Source organism: Balaenoptera borealis (assembly GCF_965194805.1).
Source record: "Balaenoptera borealis genome assembly, chromosome: 7".
NCBI lineage: Eukaryota > Metazoa > Chordata > Mammalia > Artiodactyla > Balaenopteridae > Balaenoptera > Balaenoptera borealis.
The window spans coordinates 13,674,150-13,690,215 of NC_138864.1; the positions used below are offsets into that span (position 1 = coordinate 13,674,150).

Genomic DNA, 16,066 nt, shown 5'->3' on the forward strand with positions numbered 1-16,066 from the left:
TGTTGCTATGGAGTTCTATCTCTTGATGGCACAACTTCTAGGAGACCTGAAATTGGGTCCTGGGCTCAGGGGTCTGCCGAGCTGTGTGCGGCAGGGGTGTGTTGGAAGGTCAGCAGGCGTCTACAGGCATTCACAGGACATAAGGCCGAGGTCCTGGCCTATTCTTCCTGGAAGTTCCTGGTCTATTCTTCCCCCTCCCTCATTTGCGCCCTTCTGCTGGTGGGCGGGAGCGATGGGGGCTCCAGAGCCCGTACAGTTTGCTTTGTGTGGTGGGTTTGGGGAGCACTTTTCAGGAGGAAAGCTGGGAAGGTAACACTCCAGGTGTCTTAGTCTGCCCGGCTGCCATAACAAAATACTGTGGACTGGGTGACTTAACCAGCAGACATTGCTTCCTCACAGTTCTGGACACTGGAAGTCTGAGATCAGGGTGACATCATGGTCGGATTCTGGGGAGGGCTCCCTTCCTGGCTTGCAGACGGCTGCCTTCCTGCTGTGTCTTCACATAGTTGCGGGGGGGAGGGAGAGCATTCTGATCTCTTCCTCTTGTGGGGGCTCTACCCTCATGCCCTCATCTAACCCTAAGCACTTCCCAAAGGCCCCACCTCCTGACACCATACACTGGGGGTTAGGGCTTCGACCTATGAACTTGGGGGAACACAATTCAGTCTATAGCATGAGGGGTGGGGGTGAGAGCCATAGGGGGCACTGACCTCCCTGCATTCAGCCCCCCTCAGCTGCCCTGGGCACTTTGCTGCTGAAGGAGAAGGCTCAGAGATGGGGTGAGTCTGCATCACTTGGCAGGCATGCTTATCCAGGTTCCCTGGCAGGACTTGTCCCAGCGGATCTGGGGCCCCAGCAGGAGAGATGCCCCTCCCCCCAAGCCCCTTGGAGACCTTGCTACTGCCAGATGCTCAGGAGGACGCGAAGCTCCAGGTGGCCCCCAAGCAGGTGTTCTGGGAAAGGGGCCTACGCAGGGAGGAGCAGATGGCCCCACTGACAGAGCGGTGATAAGACCCTGAGTGTGGGGGGAACCAGGCTCCCCGTGGCTGGTGTGGATTCAGCAGCAGGGGCCGGGGCTGTGCCTGCCTGCCGTGGGCCCCTCTCGGCCAGGAGCCGCTGGCTCTGAGCAGTGTGAGACGTTGTCGCTGCAGTCCCGTGACGGGGCTGGGCTGGGAGGCCGTGGAGCAGAGACTGCCCCAGGAGGGCTGAGCAAACGGCCTGCGTCCCAGGCCTCAGGGTCCAGGCGCCTCAGGAAGAGCGTTAAAGTCCCCAGCATGACCGTGCTCCGGAGAGGCGTCATCGTCTGCGGCTTCTCGGGTCAGGAGCAGGCTAAGGGGACCCAGCAGTGAGACGCAGTGCAGACCCAGCCAGGCCCACGCCTGCTCCTGCAGCAGCAGGACCGGAGGGTGGGAGCGGGGGAGAGGCACAGAGTGCTCTCGGCCGCCTCCCCGATTTCTGCAGAGCTGCCCTCCAGCCACCTGAGGCAAGAGAGGTGAGAGCTGCATTCAAGGGAGGCCCTCCAGGGAAGGTTCTGGGGCCCCCGCTGTGGGCTGCGCTGCAGCCTTTGGGGACAGCCCAGGCATGTTCCCCATGTCCCCCCATCCCTGCGACAGAGAGTCAGGCCTAGCCTGGCCCGGCCCCTCCGCCTTCATCTCACTTCCCTTCTCGTGGGCGGACGCTGATCCTCAGGAGGACGCAGCTCTTCCTCTGTTTCTCTCTCTGTTTCTCTGTCTCTCTCTCTGTTTCTCTGTCTCTCTCCTTCTCCTGTCTCTCTGTCTCGGTCTCTGCATCTCTGTGTGTGTGTCTCTATCTCCCTATCTCTCTCTCTTTGTCTATTTCTGCCTCTTTTTCTTTCCCTCTCTTTCTGTGTCTCTCTTGGTCTGTCTCTCTGTCTCTTCATCTCTGTGTGTGTCTCTTGCTGTCACTGTGTCTGTGTGTGTCTCTCGCTGTTTCTCTGTGTCTCTGTCCCTCTCTCTGTCTCGGGCTGGGTGCACATTGAGAAGAGGCCCCCTCGCCCCCCCCCAAGCCTGCTGCCTCCCACATCACCCCCTCAGGGCTGGGTCTGCCCCCTGCCCAGGTTCCTCCCAGACTGGAGTCCCCTCGGGCCCCTCCTCGGCACCCCTGCTCTGCTCAGCACAGGACTCCCTGCTGGGCCCACGCCTTCCTCTCCCAGGCCACTTCCTTCCTCAGCCTCCAGGGGCCTCCCGGGAAGCTTCTTGGCGTCCACCAAGGCCCCTGGTCGTCTGACCACCCCCATCTCCTCTCTTGCGCCATGTATTCTATTCCTTTATTTCTGAAAGAGCAGCCGTTTCCTGGTGACCAGTTTGTGTACAGGCCATCGAGCCGTTTAGAGAAGCCAGCTTTATGGGACTAAGTTCCAGCAAGTACATGTGCCTGATGAGGGTCCATTTCTGTTTGTTTACTTCTGCTCCAAGGAATCTCTCACTGCAGCCACTCACGTTTCAGCTACGGCTGTGGTGCCAGCTCCTGCCTCCCCTTTCTCAGTGAAGTTTAAAGCCAGTTGTCAAGTTTCATAAAAAGCACCATGGGGGTTTTGACCTGGGGAGAGATGAACCTTCCACCCCAGAATATGGACCACTTCCCCCTGATTCAGATGGTCTTTTTTTGGTCTTTGTTGCTTTTCGGACACGTGTTCACATTTTCTCTCTTTGGGTCTTGGGCTCTCCTCTCCACGAGACTTGAGCTCCTGGCCCAGGCCTCTCCCTGACCCCGGAGAAAGCCAGTCTGGCTCACCCTCCTCCGGCCATTGATGCCAGAAGGTCCCGTCCTGAGGGCTGGGGTGGGCCAGGGTGCTTGGGCTCTGAGCCTCCCGTAGGCTCCCCTGTCATGTGAAGAGCAGGTGCGAGGATGGGAAGGGAGCGGTGATCAAGAGCAGGGCAGCTTCCGGACGCCGACCTGGGTGCCGGGGGTCCCACCAGCTGCTGGAACCAGCGGGAATTGCCAGGTGCTGACAGCCCAGCCGTGTGCTAGACCGAAGGGAGGTGATTGGGAGGGGCACTGGGGGAGCGGGGCTGCAGAGGCCATGAAGGCCAGAGCGTGTACCCAGAACAAGAGCGGTCCTGCGGGGTAAGGGGGACAAAGGGCCAGGTGTGCGGGCAGACCGTGCCAGAGAACCCACCCTTCCGGGTGGGCGGCCGGCTCCCCCTGGGCCCCGATGCCTCAGGACCCCCTGCAGTCATCCTGCCCTGCTCTTGATCACCGCCCCCTTCCCATCCCTGCACTTGCTCTTCACATGTCTCGCTCAATCCATATCTGCTCTGCCCCCCCCCACCGGCTGCCCCCACCGTGCTGCACCTGCCCAGCTGGCGGCAGTGGGCAGGTCTTCCAAGTCTCCCCCCCTGGTGCTGGACCCAAGCAGGAGTCTCACCGAGGGGAAGAGCCCCAGCGATGGGCCCTTGCTCCCAAGTCCCCGCCGGCCAGGTCTGCCTGCTGCTGAACCACTGGCTGTTCTCGGCGATGGTTCTCAGAGGCTGTCCTGCCCCTGATTTCACAGAGGAGGGCTCTGCAGGCAGAGAAGCCCTGTGGGCTGCTGAAGTCACACAGGGTGAGTGATGGAGACTTGGGTTCAGTGAGAGCATTTGTTCTTAGGCAGGAGCTTCGTGAGCCCAGAGGCGGCCCCTGGAGAGGGCAGAGCCTGCATGGGCTCTGGAGCCAGCTCCCTCGAGGCTTGCTGAGATCTGGGCAGCTCTGGGCCTCACCTGCCTGGTCTGCAAAATGGGGCAATAGCAGCGTGTGCCACCGAGGCTGGGTGTGGAGACTTCTGTGAGGTGTGGCTGGAGGTCGATCAGATGGGGACGCGGGGACCAGGAGCTTCTGAGAGGCCCCAGGGCTCTGGCCACCTCTGCTCACTGCTCCGGGGTTGACACTGCCTACACTGTCTCCTTTGCTCCCGCCCCTCCAAGGTGTCCTAGCATAGTGTACTTTGGGAAGCACATTCAGGACCACTGCCTTGTGTCCTGTGAATGCCTGTAGACGCCTGCTGACCTTCCAACACACCCCTGCCACACACAGCTCGGCAGACCCCTGAGCCCTGGGCAGGCCCCTGGGTGTTGAGTGGTGAGCCAGCTCGGCACGGGCTGTGGTCCTCCACGCTGGGCACCCTGGGCTTGCCCATCCCTCGGGGGCCCACTGTGCCGGCCACCCTGCCCAGGCAGGAGACCTGTTTGATCTCGGAGAGACGGCAGTGAGCGGTGGCTTGAAGCGAGATCTAGTTCCCTGCCCAGGAATTGAACCTGGGCAGCCTGGATCAAAACCAGGAATCCTAGCTGCTAGACCACCAGGGACTAGAGGCTAGGAACAAAATTCCCCTGGCCCTTGCCCCCAGTGAAAAATGCATTTCTCAAGGAGGCAAAAACTGTAAAAACGGGTACAAGTTGACTATTAGAGACACAGTACAACAAGTGGGAGAGCACACAGAGAAACCGTTTGTTTAGTTAAGACAGAAGCAAGGCAGAGATGCACACCCGGAGAGCAAGGGTGTGGGCGTCCCCCCTAACGAGGAGGAGCGCGGTGAAGAGGCGGTTAAAGCATTCACATAGGGCAGTTCTTCCGGGTCTTTGTTTACCTTTGGCCAATTACCTGGTTTCTTTTTCCACACCTGACCTGCCCTAGGACCTCCCCAACATGCGTGCGCAATTTTCTTCCATGATGGATTCCAGCCCAGAGGCCTATGGGGGGCCTTGGCATCACATATTATGGGGTAGCGCCCCCTCCTTTTTGAGCCCCAAGGAGACTTTCTGCGCATGTGTAGTGTCTCCTTTGCCCCAAGGATGGGAAATATGTGACCTCTTGATCTTTTCCTCAAACAGGGTTTAGCCCCTCTCTGTTCCTGCCATGACTGTTATCTTAAAGTATCTTCAGGAGACAAAGCCTGGCTATTTACCTTGTTTCTGTTGTTATTTCTATTTTGAAGTGCAAACAGGAGGCTGGTTGTAAATGTCCGGGCTGAAGCCCCTCTTTTTCTCACCCCAAGCAATGTAAACAAGAGGCCAGTTGTAAATGCCTAGTCTGGAGCCCATCTATCTTGTCCCTCACAGGGCATCAGCAACAGACCTGGGTGGAGTACTTCAGGCCTGTAAGGACCCAGCAGATCCATCCTTTGCCCCCAGGGGAGGTGAGGGGCAGGAGGAGATAAAGACCCTCCCTCGTGAGCACTCCCCAGAGAGAGCAGAACTGGTCTGGGCACCCAGATGGGAAGGAGGCCAGCTCCACCTCCAAGGACTGCCCTCTGCTCCCGGCCTGTGCCTGGCTGGGCTGGAGGCTCAACCCCGCTCTTCCCCTTTCCAGCAGGGCGGCCTTCGGCGACTTTGAAATCCCTCCAGACCTCAGTTTCCCCTCCTGTACAGTGCCCCCCTGGGCTGCTGTGTGGGTGTGAGCCCCTGAGTGTGCGCCTCTCGCAGGCATGATTAGGACGGGGCCCTTATGCTAGGTAACCGAGCGCCGACCTTTCCAGAACAACACTTCCACCGTGAGTAGAAGCGCAGAGAAGTCCCACAAGTAGACAGATGGGAAGAGGAACGTGATGCGCCTGCTTCCAGAAGATACAGAGTCCTCGCCCTGCGTCCTCCGTCCCTCCGATCTCTGCTTCCGTCATTGTCATTGCATCTTCTTCTCTGACCTTCCTGCCTCCCCCTTCCCTCTTCTAAGGATGCTTATGATGTCATTGGGCCCACGGGATAATCCCGGACCATCTCCCTGTCTCAGGGTTCTTAACAGCTGCCACGTCCCTTTTGCCATGTAAGGCCATGTTTCACAGACTCCAAGGACTAGGAATTCTTGGGGACGGTGGCTTTGCCTCCCTGGCCACCCTCCTCCCACCTCAGTGATGGGCACAGCCCCGCCTGCCTGCCTCACCCTTTGGCTCACTGGCTTTGAGGACTTTTTCTTTTCAGCTGTAGATATCCGCCCCCCCACACCCGCCCAACCACACACACGCTTTTAATCAAATTCTGACACTTTTAGGACTCCCCTGGCGGCCCAGTGGTTAAGACTCCGTGCTTCCACTGCGGCGGGCACGGATTAGATCCCTGGTCGGGGAACTAAGATCCTGCATGCCGTGGGGCACAGCCAAAACAAAAAATTCTGACACTTTTCATCAAAATCTTATAAAACAAACCACACAGAGCTATTCCCCCTCCTGGGCAGCCCTAAGGAGGGCAAAAGAGGAGGCTGCCCAAGCCCAGACCCGTGCAAGGTCACAGCCTGCGTTTTCCCTACGTTCAGGAATTGGTACCAGACTCCTGCGTGGCCCAGTGGAGGGCAGGAGAGGCCAGGCTAGGGGAGGGGCTGAGGGCCCATAAACAGCAGAAGGAAGGGACTGAGAACCAGGGCAGGTGGCTCCTGGGCATCTTAGGGAGTTTGGGATGAGGTGCACGGCACGCCCTTCCTTTTCAATCCTTTCCAGGTGGGTCGGCCAGGAAGGCCAGCGAGAAGGGATGCTGCACAGGGGCCTGAGGGGGAAGCCAGCCCAGATGGGATGTGCCCATGAGGGTTTCGAGGCAGGAGGAACACTCAGGACGGGACACGTTGGGTCACGAGGCCCTGCAGCACAGGAGAAAACCACTTTCCTAGGGGAGGGGCAAGGACTTGACGCTTCTGGTCCGTGAGGATGAAGAGACAGCACCGCCAGGAACAGCCAGGAGTCCCCCGCCTTTCCCCTTGTCCACGGCCAAGTGCTCTGCTTGTGTCTGATGGGTGACCCTCAAGGTGTCAGCCTTCCCTCCAATGCAGGCACATACCCCCGCACGTCACCGTCCAGGGGAAACGCGGCATTTTCTAGTAGGCACGTTACAGAAGTAAAAAGAAATAGATTAATTTTCATGATGCTTTATGTAACCCACTATAAACAGAATATTATTGGGACTTCCCTGGCGGTCCAGTGGTTAGGACTCTGTACTTCCACTGCTGAGGGCCCAGGTTCCGTCCCTGGTTGGGGAACTAAGATCCTGCAAGCTGCGCAGTGCGGCCGAAAAAAAAAAAAAATTATCATTGAAATGTGTAATCTACATAAAAACTGTTAATGAAATATTTCACATGCTATGGTTCATATTGCTTTCCAAAGCCATGTGTATTTTCCACGTACAGCATCTCCCAATGTGGACTTGCCACATTTCAGGTGCCCAAGAGCCACATGTAGCCAGTGGCTACCACCCTCGATAGCACAGGTCACAGCCACTCTGACAGGTGGTCACCCAGGGAATCGTCAGGAATCTCTGGCCATAAGCAACGCAAACTCAATGGAACCAGAGGAAGCAAAGAGGGGCTGGACTGGCCTGATGGGCCAAGCTCCATGTGCTGAGATGAGGGCAGCTTTGGGGAACAGGATCTGAGACTCAAAGGCGGCCAGGGTCCCTCTGTCCACCTCTGTCTGGGGCTGGCGTCACTCTCCCCACCTGACGATGGGGACCCGGTCATAGGAGCGCCAGGCTCACAGCCTTACAGCCTTATAACCAGAGAGAAAGCAGAGCTCTTCCCTGTGAGTTCCTGCTAGATACGATTCCCAGGAAGGTCTCCTCGGGGCTCTGTTGGGACCACGAACCCACTGGAGATCCACAGGGTGGGCGCAATCTGACCGGCCCAGCCTGAGGCGCTGGCTGCCCGAGACACTAGAATCAGCAGCCTTCAGGAGTCAGAGGGCTGGTGTAGGGACACAGGACAAGGGCCCTGTTCTGGGCACACCCGGCCTGACCCCCATCCATGCCTGTCCTAACAGCAGCGTGGCCCCCACACAGCCCAGCTCCACTCACCAAGACACTCACAGGCCTGCGCTCGGCTCTGTCTTGCAGAGCCCATCCTTGCCGTGTGCCCCTTGGCCAGCTGGCCCCAGCAGCCCTTCTGCCCTCCCATCCTCACCCCCACGCCTGGCTCCGCTGACCGTCCCACTCCAGGTCCTCGCCTTGCAAGCCCACTTTTCCCACTGCTTCCAGAGTGAGCCATCTAAGCGCAATTCCAGGCGTGCCTTCCCTGCACAGAACCTCCCGTGGCCTCGGCACAGAGCCAGACCCTGACCCTCAGAGGGCAGCCCAGATTATAGCCTCAAGGCCTGAAATCTGCTGCCACACTCCAGCCACCCCAGACCCAGTGCCCTTCACTGTACCCAGTCGAGCTCCTTGGCCTTGGCTGTTGTTCTCTGCCTGCCTGGCTACTGGCACAAGGAGCATGGGTGAGCAGGTCACAATTATAGCTTTAAATTCAGCGGGACTCTTCTTGTACCTCTACTGGAAGCAGCCCTCCTCTGAGAACCAGGACCTCTAGGCCCACAGAATCTAAGGTTGTGGGTACAGAAAGAACAAATTCCCCAAATGGGTCAGGAGGAGTGATGAAGAGCCTTTGGTTCCCAGACCCGTGTATTTTACCTTCTAAGGACACAGCATCACCCAGTGGCCATTAAAGAGGACATTGCACCCTGGAGGACACCCGCCCCTTCTATAGGGGAGCATCTTCAAGCTGACAGCTCAGTTGTACCTTCAGGAGGCTGTTTGACCACTGTACAAGGGGGGCAGCTTCTAGGTGGGAGGGCTAGTGGATCCTGTGGACCGTGGGCTAACTGCCAAGCCTCCTTTGCCATGAAGCGGGTCCTTCGTCTGCGATCATGTCGTGGAGGATCTCACATCAGTAGATCAGACATTCTGTGGTTCCTCGGTTGGTGGAACTGGCTGAAACACTGAACATAGGAAAGGCAGATGCGTGCCTGGAATATCAGATGAACTGTTGCCCCGTCCAGAGAGGAAAGGGTCCAGGGTAGTCAACCTGTCACCGAGTCGTGGCTGGTTGGTCTCCTGGAGGAACAGTGTCACACCAGGCGTTTAGGGTCGGTCTCTGATACTGGCAGGTCACACATTTGACAGCAGCAAAAGCTAGGTCAGCCTTGGCAAAAGGGAGCCTATGCTTCCGGGTGTAGACGCAGCTTCCACCTCCGCCACCACTGTTATTGGTTTGTGAGGGCATCGTGTAAACACTGAGCTGACGTAAGGAGCTGCTGGTCAGTCCTCCATGTGTTTATTTAGTGCCTCTTCTCTAGCAGATGGTTTCTCACAGGCAGTAACTCCTCAAACTTGTTCCCACGCACCTGGATTTATCTATACGCCTCCTCCCCACACCTCTCCTGTCCCCAGTCCTCTTAATCTCTCTCCTTCCAGCTAAGCTATCCACCCCTGTCCATGGTCTCTGGGTACCTTGAGCTTTGGGCCACTTCTCTCTCCTCACAAAGTGCGTCACTGGGTGCCCTGCCCCACACTCTGGCTCTTGAGAGGATTTCTCCTCACCGCTGTCTTCTGGGGCCACCCCTGAGTGGGACTGCGGTGCAGCAGAAGTCCACTCCCAGCTTGTACCAACCGGCCAAGCTGACCTGTCCGTGGACCAGGCGTGGGTGGGGTTTTGCCCTCCTCCGCAGCCAGGCAAAGGGAAGGCCATCTGTGTGAGCTGAGAGAGGGGCACGGGGGCATCGGTGCAGGAGTGGTAGGTGACAGGTGGGTCTGGGCCAGCTGTTCCTGCAGCTGGACCTGCTTGAGCCTGATTGCAGATGCCCCACTTCCATCTTACGGTGGATGGCTGCGGGGCCTGCCCGATCTGATGACTTAGCAGCTCTGACCGCATTCAGCTCATGACGGGCAGTTCTGGCCACATGGTCACTCGATGTCCCACGGTCAGATGCTCTGTCTCTACCTATGCCCAGTGACAGGCCAGGAGCTGCCTTTCGAGTGGTGTTTGGTTCTCTGCTGCAGTTGGCAGGACCTTGGTCCAGAGCCCGGGGTCTGGTCTGTGACCCTCCTCTGGGGGGTTATCACACTTCACATAGTGTAACACCTCAAGTATCAGGGCTGCCAGGTCACATGGCCTCAGAGTCAGGGCTGATTGTGGCCGACTAGCTGCAGAGCCCTTTCTTTCTCTGTCTTCACTTAAACTATCAGCCTTCTGTTTCATCCGGTAAATAGGTTGGAACAGTATTGCCAAGGGCAGAATATGCTGCTTCCAAAATCTGAAGAGGCCTATCAAGCACTGTGCACCTTTCTTAGCAATACGAGAAAAAGGTACGATCATTTGTTACTCACTTGAAAGCAGTTGTCCTTGGCATGTCCAGACCACTGGGCCCCTACACATTTCACTGATGTGGCAGGCCCCTGAGTCTTTTCCTGGTGTACCTCGCCAGGACATCCATGGTACTTGCCCCTTTTGCTCGGTGGGTCCAACTAGCATGGTGTCATCAATATGGTGAGTCAATATAACGTTCTGTGGTCTGTGTAGACCAGATGGTTTAGGTCTCTTGGGACTGTACTGTGACAGAGGGCAGGAGAATTCACATCATTTGGAGCAAGACTGTGACTGAATACTGTTATCCATCTCATGTGGGTGCAGACTGCTTCTGCTCTTCCTTCCTGAAGGGAATTGTAAAACAATGAATGTCTTCGCTCGGGCTGCCATAACAAAATACCATAGCTTCAGTATGGGTGGCTTCAGTAGCAGACATCGATTTCTCGCAGTTCCGGAGGCTGGAAGTCTGAGATTAGGGTACCAGCAGGGTTGGGTTCTGGTGAGAGCCCTCTTCGTGGCTTGCAAATATCCACCTTCTCACTGTGTCCTCACATGATGGAGAGAGCTCGAGCTGCCGTCTCTTCCTCTTCTTGTAAGGACGCTAATCTCATCATGGCGGCCCCACCCTCATGACCTCATCTAAACCTAATTACCTCCCAAAGGCCCCACCTCTAAAAACCATCACACTGGGGGTTAGGGCTTTAACGTATGAACTCTGGGGGGACTTTCAGTCCATAACAATAAATTTGCCAGACTAATAGCTGCCTACTATGTACCTATTATAAACTGTGTTAATCTGTTTTAGAAGGGATACTGTATCTAGCACTTGAGCTGCAATTGTATAACTGAATTTGTGGTAGTCAGTCCACTGCCATCCATCCTGACCCATTCAGTTTTCAGGGATCAGACTGGAGAATTTAATGATCATATGATGTGACCCACACCCTGCGCCCTTTGAGTCATTAAGAATGGCAATCATTTCTGCCGTTTCCCCAGGATTTGACACTTTTCTTTTGGCTGGGGTGTGTGTGTGTGTGTGTGTGTGTGTGTGTGTGGCAATCTCAAGGGCTTGCACTTGGCCTTTCCTATTACAAATGTTCTCGTTCTATGGATCAAGGAACCACTGTGAGGGCTCTTCCAATAGCTAAGTAAATCCATTCCAATTATATGTTCAGGATCCAGGGAAGTGGCCACTGAGTGAATCCATGGAACTAGTAGATCCCACATAAGGCAGACCAGGGCCAGAAAACCCTATTTATCCCCTCACCCCAGTATGCCCCTGTGCTAACAGGGGAGCCATGATCATACATTGGGACCCTAGATATCAATGTCAATTGCCATGAAATAGCCATTGAAATATCTGAATATTATGTGTATTCAGGCATATAGCCACATATCCCTATTATATATACTTGCTGTGGTGTTTCAGGGTCCTTCCTTCCTCATGGAGACTCAGTCCCTCTTTCAGTCAGTGGGTTCTGGACCTGAGAACAGGCTCGGGTCTGGAAACGACGCCTTTCCATCTTAACTTCCCACTGGGGTGGCTGACCTCAGCCTTCTGCTCACCCTTTCTTGGCCCGAAGGATACAGCACTCTCTCAGCTTTCTCCTTAGATCCCTGTAGGCCAGCCCCCTCTGGTTGTCAGTCTTGCTGCTCAGTACGGTAATTATTCCTGCTTTGCTCCTGGTCTCTGCCATTAAGGGATCGGGCATCCCCACTGCTACTAAGGAGTGTAGTTGTGAAACAACGTCTCCCCCCCATCAGCCCTGGTCTACAGAGGACAGCCCCCTCTGAGCCTTTCCGTTGGTGTCCCCTCATCAGCATGTCCCCTGCAGCCTTGGAAAACAGAGTGTCCCTCTACTTTTCCAAGGAGTATGGCCACCTTGTGTGTTTTCCAGTCTTACAGAGCAGATCAACATTATTATACCCATTTCTCTTATCCTTTTGATCACTTCCTCCACAGTCTGCCATATAAACTCAAGAACCTCTGCCTCCTTTATTTATTTATTTATTTTTAAAGCTTTTTTTTTTTTTTTTTTTTTTAATTTATTTTTGGCTGTGTTGGGTCTTTGTTGCTGCGCGCGGGCTCTCTCTAGTTGAGGGGAGCAGGGGCTACTCTTCGTTGCGGTGCGCGGGCTTCTCATTGTGGTGGCTTCTCTTGTTGTGGAGCATGGGCTCTAGGCACACGGGCTTCAGTAGTTGTGGCTCGTGGGCTCAGTAGTTGTGGCTTGCGGGCTCAGTAATTGTGGCGCACGGGCTTAGTTGCTCCGCGGCATGTGGGATCTTCCCGGACCAGGGCTTGAACCCGTGTCCCCTGCATTGGCAGGTGGATTCTTAACCACTGCACCACCAGGGAAGCCCTATGCCTTCTTTTTTTAAAATTGAAACATAGTTGATTTACAATGTTGTGTTAATCTCTGCTGTACAGCAGAGTGATCCAGTTATACATATATATATATATATATTTTAAAATATTCTTTTCCATTGTGGATTATCATAGAATATTGAATATAGTTCCCTGTGCTATATAGTGAGACTACCTCCTTTAATGTGGGTCATTGCTTTTTTAAAGCTTTGAGAGCCACCCCAGCAATGTAATGGAACCCTCTCTTGGGACCCTTGCCAGGGTGTTAAATCTGGCATCACCGGTGAATGCTCCCTTGTCAGCAAAGTCGCCCTTCTCCTTAGAGTCTTCCTGCCTTGGTCCAGCATGTGAAGGTCAAGTCTCCCACTTCCTGCCAGAACATGTTAGCCAGAGCCTGCAGAAACCTCAGCATATCATTCTTTTCCTCCCTCAGCAAGTCCAAGCCTTCCCCAACTGGCCATTTTGAGATTTGACCTTAGTACATATGGCCAGGGGCAGAGGCAGAGGCGGGTCCTGAGAAGGACATACATCGTCCCTTTGAGACTTCTGCATTGTCGTCAAGGGAGACAAGGCCTCCTTCTCACAACAAGGCTACTCTGTAAGCCCAGAGCAGAGGCTGCATGGGAATCTGGGAATTCAAAATTCTCAGGCTCATCTACACATACTCGGAAAGCCAATCACGTGCCTCTCTTTCCAACTCCTCCTTCAGTGATGCCGTGTTGGCAGCTTGAAATCAGCCGTGGAGGGAGGGCTTACACCATGAAAATCAGAAAATGCTACCAGGAGCTTCCCTGGCGGCGCAGTGGTTAAGAATCCGCCTGCTAATGCAGGGGACACGGGCTCGAGTCCTGGTCTGGGAAGATCCCACATGCCACGGAGCAACTAAGCCCGTGAGCCACAACTACTGAGCCCACATGCCACAACTACTGAAGCCCGCGTGCCTAGAGCCCATGCTCTGCAACTGCAACAAGAGAAGCCACTGCAATGAGAAGCCCGCACACTGCCACGAAGAGTAGCCCCCACTCACCGCAACTAGAGAAAGCCCGCGCTCAGCAACGAAGACCCAATGCAGCCAAAAATAAATAAATAAATAAATTTTTTTAAAAAAGAAAGAAAATGCTACCAATCAGGACCTCCATCATCCCTGAGAGCCAGTTGTTAACCATTGGCCAGCACACCACTGCCCACACTCCTCCCTCATGGGGCAAGCTTGCCCTCTCTGAAGTTCAAATACTGCTCCCTTACAATTAAGTCCTGCATCTGGTCTCCAACTCTGTTGGCCTTTGGGTGCAGGAGACAAATACTGCCCAGGAGACCCTCCTCCTCCCCCACTTTGCTTTAAATCAAGAGATCCGAGCCTGGCATTTTCTCTTTTCAGTGCATTGTGACACTTATCCACAGCCACTCAGTTGCACAGTCCTCAGGCTGATGTCCCCCCCACCAGAGCCCTCGGCGCCAGACATCACACGGGCGGTGCCTTCCCTTCCATCAGCACTCTGCCCTCACCGTGGGAATCAGTGGAAGTCTGCCACCAGTACTGCTTCTGCCACCAGTGACGCTCCTCTCCTCTCGTCATTCCCGCGGCAAACAATCCACTTCCAGAGCCCCACCTCATGTCTAAGACCAGCCTGGCACCAACTTAGGTCCTAGGAGGAGGGTCCCAGAAGGTCTGTGATGAGGCTTCCGGTGCCGGTCACTTGTGAGAGAGTGTGCTCAGGTGAGGCCAGGTGCATGGGTGTTGGGGTAAGACAGGGGTGGAGGCAGACTCGGATTCAGCAGAAGTCAAGCCCCAGCCTGATCCCACGGGGAGCTCTGGAGCATGAATGGCGTCGTGAGTCATCCCTCCTGAGGCCGGGCAGCCTCTGCGCTCCTGTACTGGGCAGTCATTGGCTGCGGGTCCCAGTGGGAGGGCCAGGGCTGCCAGATTCAGCAAATAAAAATTCAGAATGCCCAGTTACATTTGAATTTCAGATAAACAACAAATAAATTTTTAATATATGTTCCCAATATTGCATGACACATTGTATTTTCTCTGCCAATCCCGGAGGCACATAACCTTCCAGGTATTTCTGGGTGGGGTGACTTCGTAGACTGAAGACAAGTCTTAGGAGAAGGGTCCAGCTGTGAGCTGCTGGCAGCCAATCGGAGCAGCTGGGGAGCAGGTGCAGTGCCCAGCAAAGGGAATCGCGGCAGGTACCAACACCACCTATAACGTGATAGGTTATGCCGTGAACAGGACCACTGTGTACTCCATACAAATACAGCCACCGTTGAGTTCTTTTAAGAGTTCAATGATTAGGTAGTTGATGTTTTGAATGCTTTATAGTATGCAAAAACTGTTGGTGGATTGCTATATGTAAAGAGAGTTTTAGTGATATTTGGAGAATGAGATGGAGTGTTTGGATGGCATCATTTATTTTTCATTTAAAACAAGGAATGTAGGCTCTTGCTGTTGGAAATTAGTTCACCAACATGTTTTCAAAGTGGCTGCAAAGCCATGAGTGTAGTTCAGCCACCTGGGGAGTCCACGTGGGGAGCAGCAGACCTAGCTTGACCAGCGGCACCGTTAGCCATGGAGTAAGTCAGAGGGTAGGACAGGGCTTTTCCCTCCATCCTTTCAGACACAGCCGCAACTCTGTCTGCAGGTGGTGGGGCCGGAGCGATGGGGGGAGCATGTAGCAGAGCCCCTCATGCCGTTGTCACATGGCCACGGCCAGAACCACAGCCTCCGGGAGGTGGCCCAGAAGGGTCAGGGGATCAGGTTCCAGGGAGGCTGGGGGGCCTCTGTTCAATTCCTCCACTCAGGTCTTTTCCCCTGGAGAGCCAGTTGTTAACCATTTTCCGGCAGAGCGCTGGTTTCCATCACCTTGAAGGGAGTAAAGTCCAGCTTCTGCCCCACCTCCTGGGGGCTTTCCTGAGCCACCCTGTTGAGGGTAATTACCTGTGGGTGTCCCGCCGTCCCTTGCTTCCCCCTCTCTAGGCTTTCTCTCATGCAGCAGAGCCGAATGACTTGTTAGTCCCCACCGTGGCGGTGCGGGTCCATTAGGCTGTACCAGATACCCAACTATCACTGAGTTCTCTGATAGGGCTCATAATCTCACACCATAAATAGGCCAGAAGTGGTTCTCAGCCCAGTACAGTGACACCCTGATGTCAGGCTCTGGGTCAGCTGTGCTGCCTGTCTTCGCCTCCGCCTCATGGCTGCAAGGTGCAGCCACAGCACAAGGGATACCAACAGACCCAGTGATGCTCCAAATGCAAGAGGGGTGGGCCTTCTGCTGCCCCATCTTCCCCAGGTGCCTCCCTCCTGGCAGCTCCAGAAGGGCTGGGCTTTAGGCCAGACGGGGCCATCCCCCAGTGCTGGGCGTGTCACCACCTGATCCCCAAACAAAACGGAGGGTCCGTGAGCAAGAAAGAAGGGGAACCAGCAGTGGGGGGCAAGAAACAGTGTCTGCCCTCACCCCTAGGAGCAGGCATGAATCCCATGTCTGAGGTCAGGTAGGTAGCAAGTGTCCACCAGCTCCCATCTCCTGCTGCAAGTGCCACGAGGGAGCTGGAACGATGACTTCCAGGGTCCTGGCTCCTCGGGGTGGAGAGACCCGCTGCAGAGGGAGGCTTGAGGAAGGCAGCAGCTCTCTGCACGGGCGCCTG

General features: G+C 55.3%; 1 protein-coding gene across 4 annotated transcripts in view; it reads left to right on the forward strand.

Moving 5' to 3' along the window:
- The window catches only part of GCK (glucokinase), a 56,061-nt gene that overhangs the window by 12,638 nt on the left and 27,357 nt on the right, over window positions 1-16,066 (forward strand). Inside the window, exon 1 of one of the 4 annotated variants that reach the window (XM_082399864.1) lies at window positions 11,090-14,132. The exons of the other annotated variants lie outside the window; for them this stretch is intronic. The gene's annotated coding sequence lies outside the window, so the exon portion shown is untranslated. Of the gene's footprint in view, window positions 1-11,089; window positions 14,133-16,066 lie in introns of those variants that run through there. 4 annotated transcript variants of the gene reach the window in all.